We start from the raw sequence: 16,945 nt of genomic DNA, 5'->3' as shown, positions 1-16,945 counted from the left end.
TATCTCACCTAGTCTGCATCCTTTCTTTTTATTGATGCATATGTTACTAATCACTCCCCTTTCAAACTGTGTCTTTTATTTGTGTACTGACCTATAGCACACAGTGGAATGATTTATTAACTTGTTTGTTACAACTAGGCCTATATTAAATAGATGGAGATATGTGTTTACAAAGATGAGCAAGCCGTTTGAGAGCCACTGAGATAATTTAGACTAAAGTTTACAATCTAATCCCTCAGAGAGTCCTTTAGCTCACTGAGCGGACGTGATCTCTCTCAGTCCCCTAGGAGAGAGCTCTCCCTCTCCTTACTGTTGAGACAGCTTACAATCTCCGTTAGCTCAGAGCTAGCACCAGATGCTAACAACAACCCCCGTAACTGCCATTCACACACATTCTCACACACACACACACACACACACACACAGCAAGCCATTCAAAAACACACACACACACGATAATAATACATGTTGTATTGAACGTCCCATCAGTGTGTTTAGACTCAGTTATATGAAGGCATTAATATTTGTGTAGAGCCAACTCAAAGTGTGTGTCCTCTAACACGTTCTAACACCTCTATTATATCATTCACACTGATCTCTATTGTTGCATCTTTCAATGAGTCTGCCTACACCATTGTTCATTATTGTGAATTACCTGTGGTTTCTTTGACTGCTGTCTGAGTGTGTGTGTATGAGTGGGGTCCGCATACACACCGTCTGGTTTTTAAGCATGAGTGGGGTCTATATACACACTGTGTTACACACACACAAACACACACAAAAAATACACACAAACACACTCACAAAAACACATGTACATACTCTTACGCACACATATTTACATTGACACACACACACAGAGGTACTGAGGTGGGATCCATATACACACAGTCTCTTTTTTAGGCATCAGTGGGGTCACTTTAAATACACACGTACACACTCACACAAACAAACTCTTACATCAAGTTTTATCACCAAATACTTTGATATTTGTTAAACACAATCACACAAATCACAGAGACACACCAACTTACATGCACACAAACACACACACAAACACACACTTGAGGACACACGCATGCACCCCCCCCCCTTCTGAAGGTGGTACAGCATGATCAGAGCAGGCAGGATCCTGGAGTAAACACAGAGATCATCATCATCAGAAAGAGCAGAGGTCACTGTGTAACGATCAGCTATTATGAATAGCTGTGTTAAATAAACGCACAAGGGGTTCTTGATATGAAATAATATATTAAAGGTAAACAGAACTGATAAACGGATAATCTGCTCTTTCCACAAAATAGTCCCCACGGAAATGTATTTACTACAGTATATGCACACATTCACAAAATAAACAAAGACAGGTTTTATACGTTATTCACGTGTATTCACCGCTTTTGAGCCAAACAAAACAAACAAAACTCAACAAACAGTCCGCTCGGTGATAAACCGAGATTGTCTTTACTGCCTAACCCAGGCCATAGTTCATTGACAAAAAAAAGCTGTTACTCCTGCGCCCGTCGGCAGAAAAAAACTGGAAATGTTTGTAGGCCTATTGAGGCTATAATCCACAGAAAGAAAAAATAGGATGATCGGCGTGGCCCAAAGGCGCGATCTCACCCTGTTTGAGAGAATCTCTCTCGATCTGTGCGCGTCCTCTCCAAGGAGACGTGCTTCCAGGTCGGTCGATGCAATATCCACAATGCAGTTACTTTCCTTTACTTCCCCGTAGCATTTTAAGATATGTATACATACTGAGGAAAACTTAAATATCCCGCTGCATACCCGCATTCGCCTCACACACGCTTCCTCCTCCCGTGAGAACCAACCCCTGACATCCCGGTGACGCACCCACTATAAAGGCTCCGTGCGTGCTGCGACAGGTGAATATGTAAATGAGGCTTAACGACCCACACCCCCAAACCATACATAAAAGTGGACATTTAACAACTGTAGTTGCGAGGATAATACACATGTATCAGTTTTCTTTTCATTTCAACATAAACCACATGCCTTAACCTTTTTCCCTGCCACTACAGTTTATAAGAAACACTTTGATCAATCTGCAACTGTCACAGATCCCCCCCCCCCCACCGGAGGTATGAGGGGCTGCATCCCGAAGTAGGGCTTTAGGTTGACCACATTGATAGTGTCAATTTTTTTGTTTTGGCCGTTCCACTTGATCTGGTAATTGATAGGGCCTAATTTTCTCACCACTGTAGCTGGACCCGACCATTTAGGCGCAAGCTTTGATGAGAAGCTCTCTGATGCTTTAGAGAGTGGGTGAGTGCGGACCCAGACCAGGTCTCCCAGCAGGAGTTGCGCACTTCTCCTGTGGGTATTATAATACTTGGCTTGTCTGGCCTGGCATACCCCGACTCTCTTTTTTACTTGTTCCACCATTTTTTGCTGTCTTTCCACACTGTAAAAACAGTTCCGATGGTGAAGTCAACAAAACTCAATTTTTTTATGTAATTTACTTGCCCTAAATTAGTTTTTTTTCAATGTGCGTTTAATTAAGTAACACGTAAGCAACAATGAGAACATGTTTTAAGAACTCATTAATTTGTAAATTAATATCACATTTTCTGAACTTTCTTTAAAAAGACGTTTTGGAAAACGTAATAAAAATGCTTTTTTCAACGCCACGGTCATGCCACGCCCTCAAACGAGAATACCGCGGTGTGAGACTTCCTGTTCCTCTTTGCAGCGGTTCTTCAGCAGTTGGACACGTGTTTGCGTTGGATCCTCCTCAAACCATCGTAAAACAAGTAAGCATGCCACCTGAGTTATTAATTACTGCTTTTTAACTAGCAAGTTATTTACTTTTCTTGTATTCACTGTTTTGAACGAAACATCGACATTTTAATGCATGCCAGCGCCATTACTGCTGTTCAAGTTAGACTCAGCCCTGTCGTGCTCATGTAGTCTATTTCTTCACGCAAAGTTGTTGGGCAAAGTTTGCATCAAGTGCTTACCGACGCAATTCTGTTAAAAGTGGTTAAGTTAAGAGCACATTAAGAATCAACTCTGCAAACTGTTCCCCTATGCCGCTCTAAGCGTTGGCCCGGGCACCGTGATGCGGCCGCGGGGCTCAGAGGCTCTCCTGCCGTGCATGTTGTGCGGTAAAATACCTCCGTTAAAACTATTCCCTACTACTTTATAACCCAGCGGTTATGTAAGAGTAAGTTACTAATGCGCCTATTTGATATTAATTCCTCTATATTTCGCCGTTTGTTTTACTGTGAGCAATGAATTATCTTTCAACAATCTTAGTGTACCCAATTTAAACTCATAGTCTGCAGTTACAGCATCGAGTTGTTATTATACAAAATTAAGTGCAAACTATATTTGTCATGCTTATGCAACGCTATCCATGTTGGAATCTGCAGGAGAGTTAACGTTAGCTCTCAGTAGAAAGTGACGGAGGTGATTTCAGTTAAGGTGCATTCAGGCGCAATTCAGTAAAAGTGTGTATTGGGCGAGGAGGCATGTATAACGTCAGCAAGATGTGTTCAATGTAGTACAGTAAAATGCAGTCTTTAGCGAGAAATATCAATAAATACAGTTTTATTAAGGAGATGTTTTACTACAACATAAAGTAGATATTAGACAGTATGCAAACGAGATAAAGGAGTGTATATTGAAGTAATTAGGATCTGCTGTGTAGAGAATCATGGAATTGTACTGGTATCTAACAATGCCATCCTTATAAATGTATATAAATAAAATACCGTTTTAAATGATACTTGTGTTTTAATGTTTGATTCCATTAATTGAATTAAATATGTTTTAATGAATTCTACTGAAATGATTGTTACATTGTCATCATGTAACTATTTTGTTCTTTCATTTGCCTCACCAGAAAACAGTCACACCTCCTCTTGAAGACATTTTGCCTCCTGCTATGGACTTCAGGTTCACATTAGGTAAGCCCTTGAGTGTGTCAGAGTTGTTGTTTCAGAGGTTAATTCAAGACGTGTTATGTTTACATACTAATATAATGAGCATCAGGTAAACGTACCCATTTCTATTTTTTGAATCACAGATGGGATGGAGATGTAAACTATGCAGCACTAGTGTCACCACTCAAAGTGATATTTTAAAACATTATCGACTCCATCATGGAACCTTTGGACAGAAACGTGCCTTGCCCTGCATTCATGTAGACTGGCCTGCGCTCTCACTTATCAAGATAAAAGTTGAAATAATCGTCTGTTCTTTTTATTCTAGGACCCATGTGCCACTTTATATACATCTCTGAGCATGAGGTGGGGTTAAAAAGAAGTAGTTGGACATTTTATGAACTATATCAATATCATGACTATTTGGTTCATTTTCTTGCAAACCAGCCTTTTTTTGATGGCTTAAACCCCTTGTAATGCATGTGAATAGCACCTCTGTTACCGTCTGTTAACAGCTAATGTAAACTGGCTCGTTATGTTTTCAAGACAGATTTGATTTTTGTTTTGAGGAAAACACATGGTGTGTCCTGATTTGTACTCAATTTAGTGTTTTATTTGTATTTACAGGGAACAGCAGAGGTCGAAGTGCAACAGGCTCGTGATGCACAGCATGAAGTGATACGTTGCCCACGAGCCAGATGCAGTTATAACCATCAAGTAATAACCATGTGTCTCCATGTATGTTAATGTGTTGTGCTTTTAAACAAACTTGTTTTCTTTTATGACAACTGTTTTGAAATAATCACATTTTAATAAAATGTATTAACATGTCCATAATGTTCCCTTTTTTAATTTATTTGTTTAATCTGCAATGTTTCAATGCTATCAAATATTTAAAGGGTTGGATTGAAATCAGGAAGAGTTTGTCGTATATAGGTTCCGGCAACTCAATTGTGTTTTATAATTTACTTTATTCTCGTGTGGTTCTTGGCAGATTGTTATTTGCATTGGTTACACTTAATATCTGGGCTTTTAATTGTAGGCTCATCTCATCTTTTCATATGCAGAAAAAATCACATTAGTGAGTTTACCCAACTCCTATAATTGCTTGGAACCGCTTGACACATATTTTTTAAGTTTTAGCAAAGTAATACATTCTTGAGTAGAGGAAAACTAAAAAATTGCAAAAGTTGACTAAACAATTAAAATTGCTTGGAATCGCTTGACACATATTTTTTAAGTTTTAGCAAAGTAACACATTCTTGAGTAGAGGAAAACTAAAAAAAGTACATTTCACCAACTCAAAAATTGCAAAAGTTGACTGAACTCTTAAAATTGCTTGGAATCGCTTGACACATATTTTTTAAGTTTTACCAAAGCAACAGTTTTTACAGTGCAGTAGTGTATATGGAGGTTGATGAGGTGGGGGTGGAGTACTGATCAACCTCTCCAGTGGGCCTTTTAGAGATCTTCCGAGTGCCAAAACTGCAGGTGTTTGCCCCGTTGTTTCCTGATAGGCAGCATTTACGGCAAAGCGAAATTCCCTGATCCACTGATCCCAGTTCTTATGTTGTGTCCCCAAGATTTTGTGTGGACTTTCGACCTCTAAATGCTAAGACTCTGCAAGATGCCTATCCTATGCCACTTATTCATGAGTTGTTGGAGTCATTGCATGGAGCCTCATTCTTCAGTACCCTTGACCTAAAATCAGGCTACTGGCAAGTGGCAATGTCAGAGGAGAGCAAAGCCAAGACGGCAGTAATCACACCGATAGGCCTCTACCAGTTCAAGTGCATGCCATTTGGGCTGAAGAACGCCGGTGCATCTTTCCAGCGATTGATGGAGAAGGTCCTGGGGGAGCTGAGGGGAAAAATCTGCTTTGTGTATATCGATGATGTAATCATCTTTTCACCCTCACAAGAACAGCACCTCAACGATTTAAACGCTGTGATGAAGAGACTTCATGAGGCCAATTTAACACTCAATCTGAAGAAATGCCATTTCTTCCAGCAAGAGTTAAAGTTCCTTGGCCATATAGTGTCTGAGAAAGGGGTCCAGGTGGATCCAGAGAAAACACTGGCAGTAAAAGAATATCCTACTCCTACCAATGTCAAGTCACTGCAACGATTTCTGGGACTCGTGGGATGGTACCACAAATTCATTTCCCACTTTGCAGATATGGCGGCCCCCTTGCATCGCCTGACAAGGAAAGCGGTGGAGTGGATATGGAGCGAAGAATGCCAGCAAAGCTTTGAACACTTGAAACAAGCTATGGTCAGTGCTCCCATCCTAACGCAACCTGACCACTCAATTCCTTTTGAGGTGCACACAGACGCTAGTGATGCCGGTTTGGGTGCAGTCTTAGTCCAAGCTACCGATGAAGGGGAACAGGTGATAGCTTATGCTTCACGGGGATTGAGAGGGGCCGAGTGTAACTACTCCACATCAGAAAAAGAATGTCTAGCTGTTGTATGGGCTGTTGAAAAGTGGCGACATTTTCTTGAGGGAAAAGAATTCACGGTATACACCGACCACGCTGCTTTGACTTGGGCTTTCAACTGTCCGAAGACCTCTTCCCGGCTGACTAGGTGGATCTTACGACTCCAGCAATTTCAATTTGATCTTTTCATTTCAACATAAACCACATGCCTTAACCTTTTTCCCTGCCACTACAGTTTATAAGAAACACTTTGATCAATCTGCAACTGTCACAGATCCCCCCCCCCCCCACCGGAGGTATGAGGGGCTGCATCCCGAAGTAGGGCTTTAGGTTGACCACATTGATAGTGTCAATTTTTTTGTTTTGGCCGTTCCACTTGATCTGGTAATTGATAGGGCCTAATTTTCTCACCACTGTAGCTGGACCCGACCATTTAGGCGCAAGCTTTGATGAGAAGCTCTCTGATGCTTTAGAGAGTGGGTGAGTGCGGACCCAGACCAGGTCTCCCAGCAGGAGTTGCGCACTTCTCCTGTGGGTATTATAATACTTGGCTTGTCTGGCCTGGCATACCCCGACTCTCTTTTTTACTTGTTCCACCATTTTTTGCTGTCTTTCCAGTAGTGTATATGGAGGTTGATGAGGTGGGGGTGGAGTACTGATCAACCTCTCCAGCGGGCCTTTCAGAGATCTTCCGAGTGCCAAAACTGCAGGTGTTTGCCCCGTTGTTTTCTGATAGGCAGCATTTACGGCAAAGCGAAATTCCCTGATCCACTGATCCCAGTTCTTATGTTGTGTCCCCACATAAGAAGCAATCATCGTCTTGATGGTCCGGTTGGACCGTTCTGTGAGATTGGCTTGAGGATGATAGCTGGTGGTGAACTTTTGTGTTACTCCCCAGGATTTACATAGGTTTGCCATTTCATGGCCAGTGAACTGCGCTCCCCGATCAGAAACCAATTCACGTGGGACACCGAAACGGGTGAAGATCTCATCTTTCAAGATGGCGACAATCTTGTGAGTCTTGCTGTCTTTTAGGGGAAACATCTCAACCCACTTTGTGAAATAATCCACAACCACAAGGAGATAGCAATTGCCTTTTTTACTGCGGGGAAAAGGTCCCATGAGATCAATCCCCAGCTTTTCCCAGGGCTCCTCCACAGGGGTAGGCTGCATGAACCCTGCTGGTTTTTGATTATCCGCTTTGTAGGCCTGGCAGATGTTGCAACACTTTACATGGGCCCACACATCCTTCCTGACAGACTGCCACCAGGCAACCTCAAGGATCTTAAGGAGAGTCTTAAGCCTGCCCAGATGTCCACTCAGGGGATGGTTGTGGAAGTATTCCAGAAAAGACATGACTAGACTCTTGGGAACCACTAGCTGATATTTGTCTCCCCCCAGTTTCACCGGTGACCGCCGATACAGAATACCCTGTAACAGAGTGTACCCTATCCTATCTGGCTTACAGGTGGCAGCAGACTGTTTTGCCATGTCACTAATTTCAGGGTCCCTTCCCTGGGCCTCTTGTATGTCTGATAGGGTGGTTGGCAAGTCAGAAGTACAGTGAGAGGTGTTTGATGCAACATACGCAGTTGCGGACAGAGGTGCAACCGCTCTGGACAGGGCATCAGGCACTATGTTGTGCAGGCCTTTTCTGTATTGGACCCTAAATTGAAATTGCTGGAGTCGTAAGATCCACCTAGTCAGCCGGGAAGAGGTCTTCGGACAGTTGAAAGCCCAAGTCAAAGCAGCGTGGTCGGTGTATACCGTGAATTCTTTTCCCTCAAGAAAATGTCGCCACTTTTCAACAGCCCATACAACAGCTAGACATTCTTTTTCTGATGTGGAGTAGTTACACTCGGCCCCTCTCAATCCCCGTGAAGCATAAGCTATCACCTGTTCCCCTTCATCGGTAGCTTGGACTAAGACTGCACCCAAACCGGCATCACTAGCGTCTGTGTGCACAGCTGCAAAAGAATATTGGGGAAAAGTGGATCAACAAAAAGCAAAAGAGAAATTGAACAAAAGGCCCCAGGAAAAGTGGAGCGCTAAGAAACCTGCTGATGTAGTGACCATAGTGCAGCGAGGAAAGAGAAATCCAGTAAGTCTCTTACATGTCCCCGTAGAGGTGAGAGGAATGCAGTGTAAAGCTGTTTTTGACACTGCATGTACATATTCCCTCATGCGGCACAGCCAATGGCTGGATGTAGTCCAGAAAGGAGAGCAACTGAAGCCCAGTGAGAACCAAAGCTTTGCTCTAGCTGACGGGAAGACATGCCATGGAGCCTTAGGAAAGGTACAGCTACTCTACGGCTGGCATGAAATGATGTGGTCGCTAGAAACATACATCATCGATGATAACAACCTGGCATTCCCCATCATTCTAGGCTTGGATTTCCTTACCAAGACCTCAACCATTATCAACCTGGGAGACAGAACATATGGAGTAAAGGGGCCAAGGGATTACACGTTCTATTCATTCCTTTCTCAACCTACTGAGATCCCTGGCGCTCACCCCAGTGTTAGTCTCATAATGGCACTTCCGCTATCCAAGTCATTTCCTGGTCAAGAAGAGACTGCCCCAGATTTTTCAGCTCATCCACCAGAGGTTAGAGACATATTGAAGGCTTGGCCAAAGGTGTGTTCAGGCAGTTTAGGAAAAACTAAGGTAGAAGAGCACAAGATATTTACTACTAACGAGGTTCCAGTGCGCTGCAAAGCATACAGGGTATCACCCCACAAGCGTCAGATCATAATAGACCAGGTAGAGCAGATGCTTAGGGATGGCATTATTGAACCGTCACAGTCAGCCTGGGCGTCCCCAGTGGTCTTGGTTCCAAAACCAGACATGTCCCCATACTGGCCACCATCTGTAACGATCAGCTATTATGAATAGCTGTGTTAAATAAACGCACAAGGGGTTCTTGATATGAAATAATATATTAAAGGTAAACAGAACTGATAAACGGATAATCTGCTCTTTCCACAAAATAGTCCCCACGGAAATGTATTTACTACAGTATATGCACACATTCACAAAATAAACAAAGACAGGTTTTATACGTTATTCACGTGTATTCACCGCTTTTGAGCCAAACAAAACAAACAAAACTCAACAAACAGTCCGCTCGGTGATAAACCGAGATTGTCTTTACTGCCTAACCCAGGCCATAGTTCATTGACAAAAAAAAGCTGTTACTCCTGCGCCCGTCGGCAGAAAAAAACTGGAAATGTTTGTAGGCCTATTGAGGCTATAATCCACAGAAAGAAAAAATAGGATGATCGGCGTGGCCCAAAGGCGCGATCTCACCCTGTTTGAGAGAATCTCTCTCGATCTGTGCGCGTCCTCTCCAAGGAGACGTGCTTCCAGGTCGGTCGATGCAATATCCACAATGCAGTTACTTTCCTTTACTTCCCCGTAGCATTTTAAGATATGTATACATACTGAGGAAAACTTAAATATCCCGCTGCATACCCGCATTCGCCTCACACACGCTTCCTCCTCCCGTGAGAACCAACCCCTGACATCCCGGTGACGCACCCACTATAAAGGCTCCGTGCGTGCTGCGACAGGTGAATATGTAAATGAGGCTTAACGACCCACACCCCCAAACCATACATAAAAGTGGACATTTAACAACTGTAGTTGCGAGGATAATACACATGTATCAGTTTTCTTTTCATTTCAACATAAACCACATGCCTTAACCTTTTTCCCTGCCACTACAGTTTATAAGAAACACTTTGATCAATCTGCAACTGTCACAGATGAGTAGAAGCAGCTTCCTGGAGACGTTCAGCTACTGAGCTGTAGGGGGCGACCACACACACACCATCTGGTTTAGAGACATACATTCACAAAGTCTGGGTGTTAGACAGAGGTGGGGTCCATACATTCATGCTGTCTTACACACACACACACACACACACACACACAGACACACACACACACACACACACACAGACACACAGACACACAGACACACAGACACACAGACACACTATACCAGGTCATATTAAAACAGGTACAGGTCAGTTAGTTAACGTCTGCAGTTAGTGATAGGGGAGTGAGGCGTTCAGGTGACAGCAGAAGGTGGGAACTGGCAGCATCCTCTGTGGGTCCTCCTAATGTAATTGTTGCTTAGAACATGTGTCAGTGTGATGATGGTGCACCATGACTCATTTGAATTGAAGGAGCATATTCTCTAAACTCAACTGTTGCTTTAACTCTGAATATGTGACTTCTCTGTATGAACGTGTTATTCTCAGCTTTAGTAAACTGGTGAAATGACTCCACAGTGAGTTCACTGACGTGTTTCTGAGATGATAGAAAACTCTGTTTACCTTATCTTCTGATTTCTCCTCAGGACTCCAGGCTGAAGGAGAACACAACTCAACAGGTAAAGTGCTCAGTTTATTCACCCTGTTACTCTTTAAGTGATTACAGTCTGTAAACAACCTTTATCATAAAACATGATGTAGTTTAAAGACTTCTCCACTAACTGATCCTAGTTTCATCATTTATGATTTTACCATGTTTGTGAAACCAGGATATACTTCAAAGGTAAACAACAAACCATCATCACCTTGTCATCACCACCACTTTTCATGATTATACTTTATAAATACCATCAGATCATCACATTGAAAAGGAATCTAACTTCGATACAACCAACGTTAATATCTAGGCCGTCTCCGATACCGAGCTCCGGTGCTGATAAGGCTCCGGTGAACGGCCGTCCAATCTTTTTAGGACTAAACCCCCCAGAATCTACACGCAAGATCAACGTAATCTGCTTAGGGGGGCGCTTACAGCGTGGCCTCTAACACCAAACTGCCCGTCGTATCCCTATTTTAGGCACTCCAGCCTCGGATGTCCGACCGCTAGGATAGCAAAACGGAGTGTATAGTGTAGTAGGTGTTGGTGGGCTGGTAGAACCCCAGAGCAGTATCTAAACTGCCCCTGGAGGGGAAACCCCGTGTCGTTGGGAGACTCCTTGGTAATTAGGGCAGCTTCAGGACCCACAATCCCTAACCCCCAATTTTGATCCCCACATACCAATTAAAACAATGCAAGACTAATATCAAACCCAGCCAGAGTCAAACATTAATATCACAGCAGTGACATTACCACATCAGCAGAGCATATGTCATATTTCAACATGAATCAAAACCACATCAACCACAGTAACCAATGTGAAACTATAGTTTAACCTTAGCAGAGTTTCTATTCCCCTTAAACAATTTAAAATCCAAATCATCAACTAATGTCAGCCTTTTCCAAGGAAGGGTGTTCTTACCTCACTCTAAGACCAAGCAGATACCTTCAGAGACCACCAGAGAGACCAGGAGTTGGGTCGAAATGTACAAAGTACAAACCGGTTTTATTGAGGTTTTAACAAAAATAGCGGATTTACAAGAATCCAAAAAATAACAAAAGACACCAAGTCAAAATACAAAAGCAACAGGATCACAAGTCAAATGTCCTCAAAAAGCCTTCTAAAAGAGCCCAAGCCCAAGAGCCAAGACCCTCAAGCTCTCAAGCCTCAAAAAGCCTCAAAAACTCCCCTTGTCTCTTCACACATCATCTTTTAGTCTCTTGCCTCCTCCCTCTCTGCATCAGGTGGTTTCCCCTTTTCTATCTTTGAGGGAGAAGGAGGTCACATATGTTCAACTTTTACTTAAAGAACAATTGTTCAAAATGAACAAAAAAATGTAAAGTTCAAATTAAAACAAATAAAGACTGATAGTAATAATATGCAATTTTAACGAGAGGGAATATGAACATTTTTCATGAAAGCAGAACACGTTGTCAATGTCATGTTTAGAATCAAGTTTTTTCTTTAAACATTTCATTTCAAATATGCAAACTTGAAGTTGGTTCAAGTCCTTTGCGTAGGCCGCCTGTCTCAGGTCCAGAGAGTAGTGAGAGTATGTAAAGGCGGGGGTGCTGATCTCTATCTCGGAGCTGCATGTCAAACCACATCAACATCCGGTGCTTAGCCTGCAGCAAGGAGGAGAGGCAAAAGAGGAGAAATCTCCCTCTCAGCAGTTTGGAACATTTTCTTTATAATTGTTTTCTTAAGCAGCTTTTATGGATAAAGGTTTTTAGCAAAGTTGGGAGAGGAGGAATCATGTTGATCTACCGAAGCCAACCTCTCCATTTCCCCTGAACAACAGGACTCTCCCTCCCTAAATGTCTTCCTTTGTTTAACTCCCTTGTTTTGTTAACCCATGACCCAAAAAGAAACATGTACATTTTAAGATTAGCCTTAGCAGTTTAAGGGCCAGCCAAATCATCTTAAAGGTGAATTTGATCAGGAACTAAAATAATGTTGTGATGTACAGTAGTGCTTGTTGAAGCAGTCCAAATCTGAACAAAACACCTAAAACTATCGCCACAGCTAGAATAATAAGAAAAGCCAAAAGTCCCCACTTAGCTTTATTGAAAGCAAAGAACATTTTTAGCCGTAAATCATTCACAAATGTCTTCTTCATTTGACCAAAAACAGAATGCATTGGATCCTATATTGAACTAGCAGACAAAACTGCTCTGAACAGAAAAAGTCCCAGATGGGACTCGCAGGTCCTTCATTTCTCCCCATCTCACGTGCAATGACAGCTAGATATGCTGCCTTATCCTGAGGTGGCCAAGTGCCAACTCTCAGCCTCGGCTGATGCTCCAAAGAGCAGTCTCTGCACAGTAACACTTTGCCTCCCTCTCTTTCCGAGACCAGGCAATCCAGTGGAGGATTCAAAGTCGGCCCATTAGGGAGCCGTGCCATCTTACCATGGCAGTAACAACTCTACCAATTACACATTCACCGGGAACATAAGGTCCCCACTCCAAAGGCTCCAGTCTCTCTTCACGAAGGTATCCTTGCTTGGCCATATTGGCACCCAGTAGGGCTTTCCCCACTAGATGAGATCACAAACCCCGTCCCTGGACCAGGGCTACCAGCCCCCCGAATGTATTCGCTACTGCAGTCTGTGGCAGGGCCATTATTTGTCTTTCTTATCTGTGTGCAGTGTACTTAGGCAACATGTGTCAAGCTCAACAGTATTCTTTTTATTTACCTGCACAAACAACAACATCAGAAAAAAGGCTTTTGTGTTCCTTTTTTCAGTTTTTGTTGAAAATCTTTATGGGATTTTTGGGGGATTTAGTTTCTTGTGTTAAAAGAGAAACACACACGTACACGGACCCATGTTGCACATGTTCACCAAAGGGTTCAAATGACAGAGCCACACATAAACATGCTACTAATCTCTACGTTTAGCTTTCTGATTGAAATGTTTTTTAGCTCTACTTAATCATATGTTTCATGTTTCAGGTCCTATTAGTTTATAGATGTGGGGGAGATGTTATACTTGATTCAAAGAAGTGATACCACAGTGTAGAAATACTGTAACAAGAACAAGTCTGGTATGTAAATGTACTTAGGTCAAAGTATTAGGATCAAATAATGCTTAAAGTACCATCATTAATATGACTCATAGTACGACTATTTTCATAATGATATATTATAGTCTGGATTCTAATCAATGATCCATTCATGTGAACATCATTTTGAATTTAGCAGCTGGTAAAGGTGGAGATAACTTGAATGACTTGTTCTACTTCCAGGCAGGGACGTGCAGACATTTGGAGGGGCTATTGCTCTAAACTGGAAAAAGGGCCTCCCCCCGGAAAAAAACATAAGACCTTTTGAAAATTGTAACTTGTTTTTAATGTAAAAGAAACCAAACGATTATTACATCAACTAAATTGAACAGTAATTCACATCTCATAACAAAATAAGCTAAGGCGACTATACTTGCATTCGGTGACTTGATTTAAAAAATGAAAACCAGGGACATTTTTAGTTTTGCGGTCCATATCTCATTAAAATATCTAATGTTACTAACTATTAAAGAAAGAATGGGGACAATTCAATGTAGTATTCCATAACTTAATAACAGAGATGGTCAAACTAAAGTGGTACATGGCAGAAATCCTACAATGAAGCGGGACAGTGAACTGTTCACCCGTGAGAGGGCGATCAAGAAAAGAGAGCGAGCTGCGCGTTGAGGGAGTTTACAGATGAGAAGACACAGAAAGACAGAAGCACAATAACAACAAGTAGGCTATATTTAGGTGTTTCTTTGTAAATAACCCACGGTATCAAGAGGAAGTAAAGTCCCCTGGTTTGTCCCCCTGGACCCCCCTAGAGGAGGTTAGGTCCCCCCCCACTTAAATCATGTTCACATGGATAGGAAACTAAACACATTTGCACACATCTTGTGTCCATATCTTTCTGTTGTGGTGGTCCTGCCACACCGTGCACGTGCATGCATGCCACACCGTGCACGTGCATGCATGCCACACCGTGCACGTGCATGCTTGCCACACCGTGCACGTGCATGCATGCCACACCGTGCACGTGCATGCATGCCACACCGTGCACGTGCATGCTTGCCGCACCGTGCACGTGCATGCATGCCACACCGTGCACGTGCATGCATGCCACACCGTGCACGTGCATGCATGCGTGAGTCATGGTGAGATATCTGGATTAAGAGGTTGCTTTTTCTTTGCACAGCATGAAAGAAAGGCCAAATGAATGGGCTGTGATTTGAGTCTTTTGAAGCAGAGGTCAATCATTGGTACGGCCCTCGGAGGATGTTGAAAACATGGAAATGGCCCTTGAGAGGAAAAAGGTTCCCCACCCCTGCTCTACACAGACAGTTCTAACTATTTTCTTTCCTTTAAAGGGGACCTATCATGCAAAATGCACTGTTGTACGTCTTTTCTACATGAATATGTGTCCCCGGTGTTCCAGGGAACTCACCAAGTGTCAGAAAACACAACCCTCTCTATTTTCCTCCATACCCAAATCTCTAAAAAAGGGGCTGCAACGGATCTGATAAAAACTGATCCAGATTTGAACACTGTCCTGACGTCAGGACGGTGGCGCTACGGCTATTGGGCCAACTCCACCAATCAGGAGGAGACAGCCACGGCCATTGCCGTTCAAAAGCGCTGGAGACGCTGTAGTACATATGCCAGGCCTGTAGATGGTGCTGTTCTCACTGAATCAGCCCTTGCTAAAACAGAGCTAGAAATGGTCAAATTGAGCGAAATGAGGCATCGCTAAAATGCATGATCTGTTTGGTATTTTGAAAAACAAAAAGTATAAATATGCCTTAAGAGCTCTGAAAGAATGTAATATGTTTATTATACGGTTACATGCTGATTTACAGAAGCACGATGTCCATAAACTACATGTCCCACAATGCATCTTAAATTTGACTTTTTCTCAGAATTTGACCTTTTTTCTTCAAAATATGCCTTTTCTCAGAATTTCTTTTAAATTGTTACTTTTTTGTTTTGATTTTGATTTTTTTTTCATAATTTGGCTTTTCTTTTTAAATAATTTTGTGACATTCTCACTGAAGATACTTGCACTTATTTGCCCTTGACATCTTCTTTCAGACGTAGTTATTTATGAAGTTTTTACCCTATCCGATAATAATCCAATGCAGAGGCAATAAAGTAATATAATACATTATTTTAGATATATTAAATATTTATATATGTATGTTTATATAGTCTTAAAGTTACAACCGGCCCTTTGAGTGCAGCCATAATGCTGATGTGGCCCGCGATGAAATTGAGTTTGACACCCCTGGTTTAGATGATGTTGCGATGTGTTTGCTCAAAATAAAATAACAAACTTTTGCACATGCAACAAAGAAAATAGGCCTTTCCAATATTCAAAAGAAATAGGCCAAACTCAAATAAAATAACAAACAACTGAGGTATTCTTTCTTTCTTGATAATGCTTATAACTTCATAACTTAAAGGGTACTTGTACCATTTGTATGTACGTGTACGTGTACGGTTAACAACTGTTCCTCGACGGCGTCTCTCAACAGGTTGCCCATCACTGTGGCTTTAGCACAGGCTCCGTGGGAAATGTAGTCCTTTATAGTGCGTTGACTACAGACGTCACAATTAGGCCTTTCTTATCAAAGCTAAATACTGGCTCTAACAAGTATTATAAAACCATATACTCCAGTAAAGTCATTCAAACCTGTACTTACAGTACTTGAGTATATGTACTTTATTACTTCCCACCACTGGTTTATAGAGAGCTGGAGTTAATGATCTGATTATCACTCGGAAGTATTAATAGAATAAATGATTCATTATTAAAATATGCTAATATCAATGAAGGACACGACTCTCTTGTTTCTCTCCAGAGCCTGGTGTTAGGCTGGTGGGAGGAGAGAGTCGCTGTGCAGGAGACCTGGAGGTGGAACATCAGGGAGAATGGAGACCAGTGTGGATCTCTAACTCTCTCTGGACCCTGAAGGAAGCAGGAGTCGCCTGCAGAGAGCTCGACTGTGGCTCTGCTGTTTCTGTGGGAGAGAGAGAGGAGTCCTCAGAGAGACCTGTGTGGTGGATCAGACCTGACTGTGTTCAGCCTGGATCTGCTCTGAGGGAGTGTGCAGCATCATATTCCTCTTCCTCCTTCCTGACTCTCACCTGCTCAGGTAAGCCCATCAGGGACATTGTTTATGACATCATGTCCTCTGTCTCTTTGTTAGTCTCTCT

This window comes from Trematomus bernacchii, unplaced genomic scaffold, assembly GCF_902827165.1.
Source record: "Trematomus bernacchii unplaced genomic scaffold, fTreBer1.1, whole genome shotgun sequence".
NCBI lineage: Eukaryota > Metazoa > Chordata > Actinopteri > Perciformes > Nototheniidae > Trematomus > Trematomus bernacchii.
Note: the sequence above shows the minus strand (reverse complement) of the source record.